Genomic DNA, 15,669 nt, shown 5'->3' on the forward strand with positions numbered 1-15,669 from the left:
AGTTGTTCTGTATGGTTGTGAAACTTGCACTCTCACTTTGAGAGAGGAACAGAGATTAAGGGTGTTTGAAAATAAGGTGCTTAGGAAAATATTTGGGGCTAAGAGGGATGAAGTTGCAGGAGAATGGAGAAAGTTACACAACACAGAACTGCACGCATTGTATTCTTCACCTGACATAATTAGGAACATTAAATCCAGACGTTTGAGATGGGCAGGGCATGTAGCACGTATGGGCGAATCCAGAAATGCATATAGAATGTTAGTTGGGAGGCCGGAGGGAAAAAGACCTTTAGAGAGGCCGAGACATAGATGGGAAGATAATATTAAAATGGATTTGGGGGAGGTGGGATATGATGATAGAGACTGGATTAATCTTGCTCAGGATAGGGACCGATGACGGGCTTATGTGAGGGCGGCAATGAACCTCCGGGTTCCTTAAAAGCCAGTAAGTATAGTAGTAGTATAGTATCATGAGGATATTTAGCGTCTGAATGAAATAAGTCCGGGGTCCAGCACCGAAAGTTGCCCAGCATTTGTTCGTATTGGATTGAGGGAAAACTCCGGAAATAACTCAATCAGGTAACTTGCCCCAACCGTGATTCGAACCCGGACAACCTGGTTTCGCGGTCAGAGGCGCTAACCGTTACTCCACAGGTGTGGACTTTTTTTAGTGTTGTTTCTTTCTTCTTACTCCTACTCCTGGAACTTTGTTATCCTACTCATCTTTCTGCCGGTTTCTTTCCCGCTTGTTCCGACAGTCCCGTGTGGTGCGTCTCGCTCTTCAGACGGGCCTCCTTCGAGTACCTCTGCCGATCTCGCCCTCCCCGTGCCGATCGGATCGTCGCAATGACTCTTTGCTTCGGTAACTCGTCCAGCGGGTAACAGAGAGGGCCTGGACCGCCATTTTGGAGCGATGCGGGGAGACCAAGGCGTAGGCAATTAGTGGGGATGGCGGCCTAATGAAGCGCGCAAGGATATCGATCAGCGCAAGTGCTGGAGTTAGTGCAGTTATTATGCTAATAACGCAATAATGGCAACACTTAGCGCGGTGATCATGGCGTCGTATCCACGGAGATCGATGTGCGGGCCCGGCCCGGATTGGTCGGCGCCGCGGCACGGCGGGGGCGGGGGTTCGCTCGCTGGCGCCCCTCCCGGCAGACTTCCCGCATCGCAGCCCTTCCTCCTTGCTTCTAATTATTAAGAATAAACAAGTCTTGTGTATCGCTGGAACTAAATGCCATTTTGTCGTCTTCCTCTCGTCCCGCTTTGATTAATTAACTCGTAATTAATAATTCAGGCTTCCTGACTGAAAGTGACACAAAAAAGCAGATTTTTCTCCGCTGCGAGAGGAATAAAAACTCGGTAATGTTTAATGAGACAAGGGCGCGGAGGTCGGGACGGCACGCACTTCTAATTGGCTTATCAATCGATCACAGCATCCGAGGCGTCGAGAAGACGAGTCGGCGGCGCGGCGGGACCGAGTTCGACACTGGCACGTCCCACGAGATTCGACACGATACACCACGTTTTCTCCTGGCCCTTAGGCCTAGTTTTCATTAATGGAGTTAGCAGTAGAATAATTTCTAGCACCGAATTTGGTAAAGTATCCGTTCTCACGCAAATGGAAAGGTAGAGTAAAATCGTACAGCGCAAAATTTAAATCACAAAAATGAACATCAGCCGTCGTAATTCTGTTGCGAGGAAGTGTTTGAGAATTATTGCTGAATCTTAGAAAGCATGATGATAGCGATATTCCGATAGTCAATGTAATATAATATAATGTAATGCTATTTTATTTAGAGTTCAGTCTAATTGACATATCATAGTTCAAAATCAATAACGCTTACACATGTTATGATCATTGCATATTATGAAATTGGGATGCAAACGTTTTCGCCTTGGGCATCATCAGGCATTTGACTCACAATATCTTATACAATTTTTACTTCTTTGCTATAGAGTGCGTACCAGATAATTATTTTTTTTTAATTTACAATCTTGTATATAATAATAAATAACTATTTACATGATTAACTCTATGATAAATAACAATCTGAAATTTAAATGAGTGCAGATATTAAAATTGTGACTAAAATTCTTGTGTAGATCTTATACTTCAAATTATAAAATTGTGAACCTTGAAACAACATGATGAAAAACCATATGATTCCTCTTTAAACTTCATAATAGGCCAAATACACTTATATTAGTTGGGCGTTTATAGCGCGAGCATTAGTCTCAATGATATCATAGGCTATATAACTTTAATATCTGCAAATTGTTATTTATCATAGAGTTAAACATGTAAATAGTTGTTTATTATTATATACAAGATTGTAAAAAAAATAATTATCTGGTACGCACTCCACAGCAAATATAGCTATGAAAAATTGTATAAGATATTGTAAGTTAAATGCCTGATGAACGTTTGCATTCCAATTTCATAATATGCAATGATCATTTACATCTGTAAGTGCTATTGATTTTAAACTGTGATATGTCAATTTGACTGAACTCTAAATAAAATAGCATTACATTATATTATATTATTGCTGAAATTTGTCTTAGGAAAGTGACTTCAGCTCTCGAGGAAGAAGAGAATAGAACAAAGAAAATATGTATTAGAGACGGGATCAAAAGAATACAGAGTTACGAAAGATCTGCCCTTCTTCCGGAGGAACTTGCTGAAGAGGACGTACAAGAGTATTAACTGTGTTTAAGGATTACCCCGGAAACTCTGAAACACTCTTGAGATGATCACTCCAAAAATTGTCTCCAACGCAGACCACTTCATTTTTTAAGGGGTTAGGTACAGCTTACAGCAGTAAATTTTTTGGAAATACTCAACATTTCTTTCCTCCATTACTGTATCTTGTACAATAATGAAAGTTGGTATATGTAAAATACTGTCCTTCTGCTATATAAAAAAATTACGATTAAAAAAATTATTCACTTTTCTAATTCAAAATGGTGTTACTTCACTGTGTAGTAACTCATAAACTTGTTAACTTTTTCATGTTCTCTCCCTTTTATTTTATTGCTGAAACTCATGTTTACAATAACATGCGACAAAGCTCTTTTCTAAGACTGTATGTCACTATACGGCAATTGAGACAGGGAAATCAAAAACTTCCTAACTCCAGTAAACCAAATTTTACAGGAGAGAGAAAAAACTTATTATTTCTCTTACTAACTTTAAATATTATACATTTATCTATTAATATTGTGTAAAATTACATTCTTTATTAATTAAATACTTCAAAACCTAAATTTTTACATTATCTTACGCTACAATTTGAAATAAACACTGCTGGAGTTAGTGGTTTTCTGACGTCCACAGTGTATGAATTAACTGTATTAAGAGCCATGTGAAGAAAAAACGATAAGTATATCATAATTCCCTTATGAAACATTGGAATATACGAGAAAATGAAAGTTTATTATTAAGATTAACTTTGCTACATTTTTTTATTTCAAATATATGAGACAGAAAATCACAAATTACCATAAAGAACATCAAAATACACAAATAAAACCACAAACAATATTAAAATGTTAACACAGTCCCATTCATGTTACAGGTTCTGTTTTTTTCTCTCACTCTCATCTTCTTCCTGTGCATCTAGATTCTGGATTATTACTGTCCGCAAACAGAGTTTAGTAATTCATCCCTCTTTCCTCAGAAATAAACTGCATTAAATTTTGCAAGTCCTTTTGCTTTCTTCTTTCAATGGCAATGTTGAATTGTACTTCAGTTGACTGGGGAATGATGCATCTGTATTGGGTTTCTAAAAGTTAATCGACTCGATATTGTGCCTTTAATAGCCTTACTTACATGGATTTCATAGATTTTTGTGACATTCTGAATACCGTATCGTATCACTTTACTCAGCTGGTTGAGCGATAGTGTTGACACCTACCGGGAAATTAAGCTTGGAATGCAAAAACTCTCTTATTCCATGGAGTAAGTGGAAGTTAGTGGGTTTTTGATCTCCTTGTCTCAATTGTTGAATAAGTTCATCTGGAAATGCGGGAATAAGTTTCCCCTGTTGTGAAAGCTATCTATCTGTTTTCAGGAGCATTATTCATGGCACTGAATTAGCTACTGTATAAAGCCATCTGATAGGCTAAAGCAGGAACAACATGGTGGAGTCTAAACAGCATTCTGTTCTTTTCAATCGAGATAATGACGAACCCTTGTATGTACAATACCATCTGACAGTGGGTACAAGTTTACGTCGTTATGACGAGATTTGGTAGCCTTCATGAAATACATGCATGATATGAATTCTTGCACAATTACGTATGGAAATCAGAAACAGAATTAGCTATGCGATTAGGCTGTTCAGGATAAATAAGCATGGCTACATATTCTTATGCAATGCCAACTGACAATCAGGAACAAGCCACTGTTATTACGACAGCGCTTTGAATATCTTCATCAAACATATCTAACTTATGGTAATAGTTATTTACTTTGCAAGATCATAGGCGGTCAGAAGCAAAGGGGTGTAAGTGACATTTCTAAAAAAAAAACTAAGTTCATTAGACGTTCAAATACAATTTTTCAGATTTACAGTATTTTGAATGAAGAATACCAGATATTTTGAAAGTTATTTGCTTCCGTAATAATGAAACATACTCCCTCTGATTTTTTATGCCAAATATTTTTTCTTCAACCTATCCACCTTCAGTTTTTGAGTTTCAGCGCGAAAACGCAAGTAACAATGTCAGGATGATCAGTGGGTTTTTCATGTGGGAGTAAAGCTATAGCTATTTCAAGTCCTTCCGGATTGTAGGTGAAAGTTAAAGAAATGTCAGGGTTCCTGTGCTTTCGAACAATAGACATAGCATCTTGGTATAGCTGCTGCATGTAGAGCTTGAAATGTAGAGGGTAAACTCATTTTATTCTGCTAAGAGATCTTGCTGAAATGATCGGGAAACTACACAATTTTGTAGGCTTCTTATTTTATTAGTAAGTAACACCGTTTGGTCTTTCCTTAGAAACTGTAATTTTTGCGCTCTCTCGAGCCAATACAGAAGAGAATGACGCATATAAATATTTATACCTCACCGCCATTAAATATATGAAAAAGACCCAACCCCATTTGATTAATAACTATAAAAATATTTGATTTTTAATAACAATATATTATCTTACGTAAGTTTTGTGGTTATATATACTATACAGCCGCCACTCAGTAAATTATAGAAATGAATATCAAATTTAAAATATTCTCTACATCTACTTACATAACCCCAAAACGTTTCACTTTCATATCATCAATATATCATTAATATGTATAATTTATGAAAAATAGTCACATCATGGCATTATCTGTAATAATATTTCATTTCTAATGGTAATAATGTCGTCAAATCACCTCAAAGTTAGTAGATTTTAATGTCCAATACGCAGCTGTACCCAGAAAATTACACACCGCAGAATCAGACCTGTGAATTATTTTAGTAAGTCTTGAAGATTTTAATAACCAATTGAATTTGAGCTCTAAATATGTCAGCAATCCTGCAGGTCATGGCGTTCGTGTAATATCCTATTGTTTATATTTGTGTTTTGTTTTATTCTGAAAAGCCATATTTCTCAAAAGTGACGACAGATGGATTTTTGAAAATAGGAAAATGATGTAGGAAGATTGATATTTCACTGAAAACTGCTATTTTTCTGTAATACTTTGGGTTCCAAGCTTCAAAATGAGGGATCATTTATTAAAATGCGTTCAGCCGTTTTCCCGTAATTTCCATTACCAGTTCAAATTATATATATATATATATATATATATATATATATATATATATATAGATGAGTTACGTGCATCCAGAGTAAACATAAAGCATTTAAAATTTCAGTGGCAAAGGGATATAGCTTTTAATCACATCACATATAAACATTTAAAATTAAAACTTTACGGAATTTACGAAAGCTTAGTATCTTTTAAATAGATTTTCTCGATAGTAACTAAAGTGCATTCACACCCCTTTGCGTCTGACCGCCATGGAAATCAGAAACAGTGCCAGATTAAATAAATAAATTATTATTAAATTATTATTATTATTTTGGATTCTGAAGAGCACATTATAGTACAGTATAATGTTCCGTTCTTAATACCACAACGTATGACCACGTGATAAATAAAACAATTTTCAAGTACGGTCAAAACTGTTTTACTACAAAGCGTTTAAAATTAAGTGATAATTTGCTCACCCCTGTTTTGCGTTGTTCGTGGCCTACAGAAGCAGATCACTCTAGCCAGATAGCACGTTGCCACATGCAAGATCATTCATGTGCTCTTTTTTTTTGACGTCACTGATTTACGGAAAGTTAGACCTACATTAAAAATTCTAAAGGCTCATTTACAATGAAAATTAGACATAACGTAAGCGTTAACTTAAAAATGTAAACGTTACGGTAAAATCAAGAACATTCACGATGGGAACATAAACATAGCCGCATAGATACTTGGTAACCATGGAAACATAACAACGACGTCATTTCCTCATATTCTCTCGATACTTCAGCGCTCCACGACTGTGTACTGTTTGCAAACCACGTAAGCATAAGCATGAAAGTTTGGAGTTTGCAGACTTTCATGTTAACATCTAAAGGCAATGTTTATGTGAATCATTGTGAATGATCCCATTTTGTAACCTGCGCGCAAACTTGTTTGTTTATGTTACGGTTATTTTTAATTTTATTTGTGAATGGGTCTTATAATCTTGAAACTGTTACTGAATAAATAAACTGTAGGCTGTAATTTTAATTATTATCTGTTTTCACAATTTTACGAAACAGTAATGCAGTGGTTCTGCATATTGGTATGTGTTTGAATCAATATTAACGGTAAGGTACGGATAACTACAGCTCGAGGCACAGTTACCAATAATAACTCTAAAGTTGACGATAACAGTTATTTCAAAAACTCTAAAATCAACATGTTAAATCGTACATAACTGGATGGGGTTACGTATAGGCTTAAAGATAACTGGGCATGTCCGTTAAAGATCGCTTTGTGTTCCAGGGATCAGTTTATGTGTTGTTAAATTGCAATTATTCTGTTACCGTTAAATGATTATATTTTCGCAATACTCCTGCTTTAAACATTACGGCGACAGTCTTAAGCTCAAAGAAAAGCGTGATTCCTCTCCAGTTTCTATTGTACGTTACTCGAGGGAAGTGATCTACGCGGATGGGAACTTTAAGAGTGCAATGAGGGGAGAGTTCTCCTCTGTTACGTCGTGTCAGACACTTCTGATGCGCGACCTAACGGGAGAGAGTGGAATTAAAATAGCTAGGGCAATGGAAATGCTGGTTAAAAATTGGCTCAAGGCAATGAAAATCCTTAGCGTGGTTCAATTCAGAAGACGCGTAGGCCTAAATATGGGGGTTAGGTATCTTACTAAGGGTATGTCAAGAATTCTTCTCCACAGAGATTAAAGGCCTATATATTTGGAACTATGCATTCAAATGTATTATTTTTGTAGGTAGCAATCCAAAATAGTACTGCTAGAATATTTAAAGTCCAGTATGATTATTACAACAAAATGAAAATAAATTCTCTAAAGAGCAATGCCGTCAGCTTTACAAGATAAATAAATAAAGTAATCGCATCGTGAAACCATTCCAGAAGTTAACAAATGTAAATACCTAGGAATAACTTTTAGCAGCGATCTCGGCTAGGGGGAACACGTTACTGACACAGCGGGAAAAGTATGGAGAGCATTACACTTTGTGATGAGGGTACTAAAAAAGGCTCTGATAAGTTCAAAGAGATTCCATATAAGTCACTAGTTCGTCCAGTGCATGTTGGGATCCTTACAGATTAAAACACATTAAGACATTGTAAAATATTAAAAAACGGGCTCTCAAGTGTTGTAATAATTCAACATTAAAATGGGACACACTCACGGACGGGAGAACGCGAATTCGATTATGAGCAATGTTCAAAACATACAGAGGTGAACCTGCCTGGAGAGAAATAAAAAAATAGCTTGCAGCGGCCAAATTACTCTTCAAGGAACCACTCACATAAATTGAGGAAAAGAAGACAGAGGTCGGACACTGGAAAGTTTTCTTTTCTCAATCGTACTATCAGGGACTGGAATGCTTTACCTGCAGACTTGCTAAAGGCTTTACCAGTAACCAAAAATGTATTTAAAAATAGGCTTAAGGACTTTACTAATAGAAGGTAGTGTATTATGCACGCTATTTAAAGGGTGTAATTGATGTTTTGTTATTTGAAGTGTTGTATCAGTGAAGAAGTGTGTTTCTGCCAGTGAAGTTTTATAGTTTATAGTCGTAGAGCAAAACATTTGAACAGTGAAATGTTTTTGAAGTGTTAGTGAAATCAGGATAGTATCAGTAAAATGTGTCGTAGTTCCAGTGCAGTAAGTGAGTTGACAGTGAAATGAGTGTAGTGCTGAAATGTACTTGCGCATGTATGAACATATCATACTCGTAGGTTTTAGTTAGAGCTTTGGGTTAAGATAAATTTACTTTAAATTTTATTTCAAGTGATCGTGCTTCATTTAATTTAGGATGCTTCTTATTAATGTTATTATACTCGTATTATTATTATTATTATTATTATTATTATTATTATTATTAATTTTATTTTTATTATTAGGATTCATTATTATTGTTATTAATTTATTATTAATTACAATTATTATTAATTGTGTTTATTTACTTATTATGGCTTTAAGGAACCCGGAGGTTCATTGCCGCCCTCACATAAGCCCGCCATCGGTCCCTATCCTGAGCAAGATTAATCCAGTCTCTAACGTCATAGCCCAAATCCCTCAAATCTATTTTAATATTATCTTCCCATCCACGTCTCGGCCTCCCCAAAGGTCTTTTTCCCTCCGGCCTCCCAACTAACACTCTGTATGCATTTCTGGATTCGCCCATACGTGCTGCATGCCCTGCCCATCTCAAACGTCTGGATTTAGTATTCCTAATTATGTCAGGTGAACAATACAATGCGTGCAGTTCTGTGTTGTGTAACTTTCTCCATTCTCCTGTAACTTCATCCCTCTTAGCCCCAAATATTTTCCTTACTTTACTTTTGAGGGCCTCTCCACTTTTCAGTGGTTACCCTTTATTCCCATTTTCCATCTGCGTCTGTCATTCCAGTCCTGCTCATTTAGCCCCCTATCATTCATCATCCTCAATATTCCAGCCCTCCATGAATTTCTAGGCCTTCCTCGTTTCCTTCTACCAGCTGGAGACCACTGAAGTAGCACGTTTGGCCACCTCCTCTCATCCATCCTCCTTACATGACCATACCACTGAAGTTGTCTACTCTCAATTCTTGCAATCACCGATTCTTCCATGTTCATTATCCTTCTAACATCTTCGTTTGTTCTCTTTTCCAGCCTGGATATTCTAGCACCTCTCCTTATACCGTCCGTTTCAACTGCCTGTATTTCATGGGAAACGTAGCGTAATATTTTCCTAAGAACCTTATTCTCAAACATCCTTAACCTATGTTCCTCTCTCAAAGTGAGAGTCCAAGTTTCACAACCATACAGAACACCGGTAATATAACTGTTTTATAAATTCTAACTTTAATATTTTTTCACAGCAGACTGGATGATAAAAGCTTCTCAACCGAATAATAACAGGCATTTCCCATATTTATTCTGTGTTTAATTTCCTCCCGAGTATCATTTATATTTGTTACTGTTGCTCCAAGATATTTGAATTTCTCCACATCTTCGAAAGATAAATTTCCAATTTTTTTTTACATTTATTATTAATTGTTATTATTGAGTGTAATTAGTTACGACTGTCACCAGGTATTTATCCTTTTTCAGTGTGAATATATACGTACATATACTCATAATAGTAAGTTATATTATAGACTTCAAACATATTTTGTTGAATATCTCAAAATGGTACATAGCGGAGAAGTCCCGTTTCTGAAGTAACTGATTCACGTGTGTGCTAATGGAACAGGATCAGATGTGTACTTGAGATATTGTTGTACATGTCCGATGGCTTGAAGCGATCGAGACGACCAATTAGAGTGAAGCAAATGCAAGATGGTGCGTCTCGGCGCGGCGCAAGTAGCGCCGTTACGGGCACCCGGGGAAATATCGGACAGAGCATTGTAATCTGTCCGCCGGGCCGTAAACACGACTGACAGCAGCGTGATGAGATTAGTGCTTTGGGGAGCCCGCACAAAACAGTTCCATCTCATTTTCTGTATTTTTTAATTTTTATTGCGGACTCGATATGACCGCGTAATCTGCTTAAGTCTTCATAAAAGTCAATTTCCAGCCCCGATCCGTTTAGTGGCAAAACTAACCCGAAACTCAACCAAAGCCAGGGGTGGGCGGGGGAGCGGGAGCGGGCGCTGCTCCTCCGGGGCTCATCAAATATAGACGCGGGCGATAAAGAATGCATGCCGGCCATGTTGACATGTGGCTCCTTGAGAACATTCACACCCGCATTCTGCAGTTTTCTGTCAAGCGTCTGTGTTGTGTTGCCTGTCATACGTTTGAGAATCTTCATGCGTCACAATTTTTCTCATAACCATAATTAGCAATAAACAGAAACGCTGAGTCTAATTTGGTAAACGTTTCTGGACAATATAATACATAAACGTACACAGACAGAACTAATATGTAGTGTATTAATAATAATAATAATAATAATAATAATAATAATAATAATACACTACATATTAGTTCTCTCTGTGTACAAAGTCTATGATTATGTCTCATGATCATGACGAGAATATTTTACGAAGTGGAAATATAAAAATTGGAAATTTATCTTTTGAAGAGGTGGCGAAATTCAAACATCTTGGAGCAACAGTAACAAATATAAATGATACTCGGGAGGAAATTAAACACAGAATAAATATGGGAAATGCCTGTTATTATTCGGTTGAGAAGCTTTTATCATCCAGTCTGCTGTCAAAAAATCTGAAAGTTAGAATTTATAAAACAGTTATATTACCGGTTGTTCTGTATGGTTGTGAAATTTGGACTCTCACTTTGAGAGAGGAACATAGGTTAAGGGTATCTGAGAATAAGGTGCTTAGGAAAATATTTGGGGCTAAGAGGGATGAAGTTACAGGAGAATGGAGGAAGTTACACTACACAGAACTGCACGCATTGTACTCTTCACCTGACATAATTAGGAACATTAAATCCAGACGTTTGAGATGGGCATGGCATGTAGCACGTATGGGCGAATCCAGAAATGGATATAGAGTGTTAGTTGGGAGGCCGGAGGGAAAAAGACCTTTAGGGAGGCCGAGACGTAGATGGGAAGATAATATTAAAATGGATTTGAGGGAGGTGGGATATGATGATAGAGACTGGATTAATTTTACTCAGGATAGGGACCAATGGCGGGCTTATGTGAGGGCGGCAATGAACCTTCGGGTTCCTTAAAAGCCATTTGTAAGTAAGTATTATTATTATTATTATTATTATTATTATTATTATTATTATTATTATTATTAGGTGATTAGGCGATTGAAGAATTTTCTACCCTTTTCCATGAAAAAAATGTTAGTGCAAACACTCGTGATGCCCCACTTCGATTACTGTGATATTCTGCTTACTGACCTAAGCGTTATTTCGGCGCGGAGACTACAACGTGTTCATAATATGTGCGTCCGTTTCGTCTGCAATATTCGCCGGCTGATCAGGTAACACCATCCCTCGAAATGTTGTCCTGGCTCCGTCTAGAAGATCGTAGGAAAATCCACTGTCTTTCCTTTCTCTTTCACATATTGAATTTCTCCACTCCTGTCTATCTTACGTCTCGTTTTCAAAATTTATCCACCCATCATAACCTAGACACACGATCACAACACTCCTCAATGTTATCCATTCCCTCCCACCGAACATCCTCATATTCATCTTCTTTCACTGTGGCTGTTCCTCGACTTTGGAATTCCCTACCGAGTAATGTCAGACATCAAACCAATTTAAGAATAGGCTAACGAGATACTTTTCTAACAATTATTGTTAAAAATAATAGCTGTTTCAGGTATCTCAATGTTTAATGGCTATATATATCACAGATAATTATCTAAATTATTTCATTATTATTATTATTATTATTATTATTATTATCATTATTAATATTGTAACTATTTCTTACCAATGTTTATTATTGTCACACTAACATTACTTATCCAACTTTCATTATTTGCTTTCATGTTGTTTTATGGTCTAGATATTAATGTAATAAATATGTAAGCAATTGTATTCAATTAGAATTAGAGTCTGGCTGGGCGGAAGAGAAGGCCTACTAGCCTTAGCTCTGCCAGATTAAATAAATAAATTATTTATTATTATTATTATTACTATTATTATTATTATTATTATTATTATTATCGACAGATATTGAAGAAAAATGGGAGTGTGGATACAGTACGTAAGTTATTCATAGATTTCAAAAAGGCATATGACTCGGTTAAGAGAGAAGTTTTATATGATATTCTTATTGAATTTGATATTCCCAAAAAACTAGTTCGGTTAATTAAAATGTGTCTCAGTGAAACGTACAGCAGAGTTCGTATAGGTCAGTTTCTGTCAGATGCTTTTCCAATTCACTGTGGGCTAAAGCAAGGAGATGCACTATCACCTTTACTTTTTAACTTTGCTCTAGAATATGTCATTAGGGAAGTCCAGGATAACAGACAGTATTTGGAATTGAACGGGTTACGTCAGCTGCTTGTGTATGCGAATGACGTGAACATGTTAGGAGAAAATCCACAAACTATTACAGAAAACACGGAAATTTTACTTTCAGCAAGTAAAAAGGTAGGTTTGGAATAAATCCCGAAAACATAAAGTATATGATTATAGCTATGTTTCGTGATCAGAACATAATACGAAATGGAAATGTATAAAAATTGGAAATTTATCCTTTGGAAGGATGGAAAAATTCAAGTATCCTGGAGCAACAATAACAAATATAAATGATACTTGGATGTAATTAAACGCAGAATAAATATGGGAAATGTCTGTCATTATTCGGTTGAGAAGATTGTCATCCAGTCTGCTCTCAAAAAATCTGAAAGTTAGAATTTATAAAACAGTTAGCCTATATTACCAGTTGTTGTGTATGGTTTCCCCAGCTGTAGGGTCTTTCGTAGCTCACCAAATTCATCACGATACTGAGTGGACACCGACTGTATACTCCGGTCGAAATTTCATGCGAAAATGTCTTCTCTCATATAGGCCTACTGGAAGCAGGGATAATTCAGTATTGCTAATCTGAGAAATGAGCTTTAGATCACGCTACTATGACGTGGGACTATGGAATGGAAAGGAAACTTAACAGTCTTTCGTTCAATAAATCTGACTTCTACAACGAACTTTTATTTTCTTAACAGTCACGATTACTAGGCTGCTGAAAAATTTACTTAGGAGAAGTATTGCTGAGTCACCACATTAGACGGAAGTTACCCTCGAATAACTGAATAATTATGTCAATGAAAATTACCTTATGGTCAATTCACCGTCGGCCTCAGTGACACAAATCTTAATTTGATCAATTTATTATCCTATTGATAGATATCATATTACCAAGAAACAAAATCAACACACAGTACAAGAAGAGGGGGGTAAGTGAAATTAATTTGTCGCAAAAAATAACAATGAATATTGTTCTTCAATGCACAAAAAGTAATCAAAAGTAAGTTAAAATAAGCTAAGTCACTTCATCAGGAAGTGAAAAAAAACTCTCACTTTCGAGTGGAAAAGAAAGGGAAAAGAAAAAGAATTTTCTTTCATTCAATGAATTTGTTAAGACGGGCCTTAAGGGGGGAAGTACACATTGACCTGAAAAAATTTAGTCAAATCCATTTTTTTTATATCGGGTACTATATAAATGCTGGCGGCCGGGTAGCTCAGTTGGTAGAGCAGCTGGCTACGGACTGAAAGGTCCGGGGTTCGATCCCAGATGGTGACAGGATTTTTTCTCGTTGCCAAACTTTCAGAACGGCCCCGAGGTTCACATCCTATAAAACTGAGTACCGGGTCTTTCCCGGGGGTAAAAGGCGGTCAGAGCGTGGTGCCGACCACACCACCTCATTCTAGTGCCGAGGTCATGGAAAGCATGGGGCTCTACCTCCATGCCCCCCAAGTGCCTTCATGGCATGTTACGGGGATACCTTTACTATATAAATGCTAATTGAACAAAACTTTTCATGCTTAATATACCATATATATAAATATTTAAAGAAAATATGCCCTCAATGAGGGTGACCATAAAGATCCAGAATAAAAGCACTACAGAATAATTTAGAAAGACAAAAAGATTAAATACAGGAATTGTTTAGTAAAAAGTTCAGAGAAATGCAAACCCAACAGAATCATCAATGGCCAAAATATAAATGGTAATGTAATATTTGGAATGAATCCTTAAGAATATTCAACAAAATTTTTTGAATTTCAAAAAATCGGAGTCCGAGTGCTTTTAAAATATCACATGTGAATTTAGGGAGTGTGCCACGTGCACTAAACAAAAGACCAGAAACACTCCACCGACTAGTGGGAATTTTATATTTCTCACTTAGATAAGGGATGCAGGATTCTTAAATGGATTCATAAAACACTGTTAAGAATATTGAAATAGCTTATAATTACGTGTAAAAATAATATCAACTTTGCATATTTTTTACCACGGTAAAGCATTTACCTAATAAAATATACAGTTGAAGTGGTGAGATCAATAACCATTCAAGTCCACTTCTGGGCATTCATTTTTTGCAAATTTGAAATTAAATTTTGGATATTTCCACAAGTGTTACGACTTTAAAAGTTGGTGTACTACTTTGTCTTTACCTCTAAAACAACCATAAATATTACGTGCAAAAAATAATGATTAAGAAATAAAAAAAAAGTGTTTTGCACTTATCTCGAAACTTGTGTAAATAGACTTGAATGGTTATTGATCTCACCGTTTCAATTGATTAAATATCTGCTTGATTCTTTCATTGGAATGTTTTAAACACTAGTGTCCTGCAATGTTCGAACATGAGAGGGACAACCAAGATCAGGGACAAAGAACTGGCGAGAGAGGTGGAAAGCATGGGCAAAGCGTTGATTCCCCGTCCACAGTCCACCGGCATTGAATGACGTATTTGTGACCTGTACGCAATCACTTAAGACAGACACTAAATACTGAAGTAGTGGTAGAACCAGTGGCGGTTCCTCGGGGGAGGGAAGGGAGGAACGTCCTCCTCACATTTTCTTCTTTTGAAAGTAAATACCAAATAAAATATGTGCCTTGAAATTCGAGGAAGATTCGATAATTTTTAAGTTCACAGCTATAAGAAAAACTCGGTTGATCGAGTTTTAAACGACGCGCGCTCATGTGCTGTAGAAAACTGTGAGAAAGATGCGAGATTGTCTGTGTGGAGGAAAGGCACTCCATTCCTCCTCTACTGCATTTAACACACACAGACAACAGCGCACTAGCGGCCAGAGAAAGAAGCAGAGTTTTAAAGCAAGTAAATGAACGGAGAGGGAGGAGATCCTCCTCTGAATCAGTCATGGGCGGGAAATAGAAACCGACTGGTCGTGCAGCAAGCTCGCTACCGCTGCCACCTAACGATGTTGCATTCGACCGGACTATAACACATCTAGGAGGAGACACAACAAAATCAGTTTTAACGC

The 15,669-nt window shown here is 36.7% G+C and overlaps 1 protein-coding gene across 2 annotated transcripts in view; it reads right to left on the reverse strand.

The window, feature by feature from the left end:
• Nucleotides 1-15,669, reverse strand: part of acj6 (abnormal chemosensory protein 6) — a 318,513-nt gene that overhangs the window by 151,323 nt on the left and 151,521 nt on the right. The gene's annotated exons all lie outside the window — the stretch shown is intronic.

The sequence above is a fragment of the Periplaneta americana genome, chromosome 9, assembly GCF_040183065.1.
Source record: "Periplaneta americana isolate PAMFEO1 chromosome 9, P.americana_PAMFEO1_priV1, whole genome shotgun sequence".
NCBI classification, from domain to species: domain Eukaryota; kingdom Metazoa; phylum Arthropoda; class Insecta; order Blattodea; family Blattidae; genus Periplaneta; species Periplaneta americana.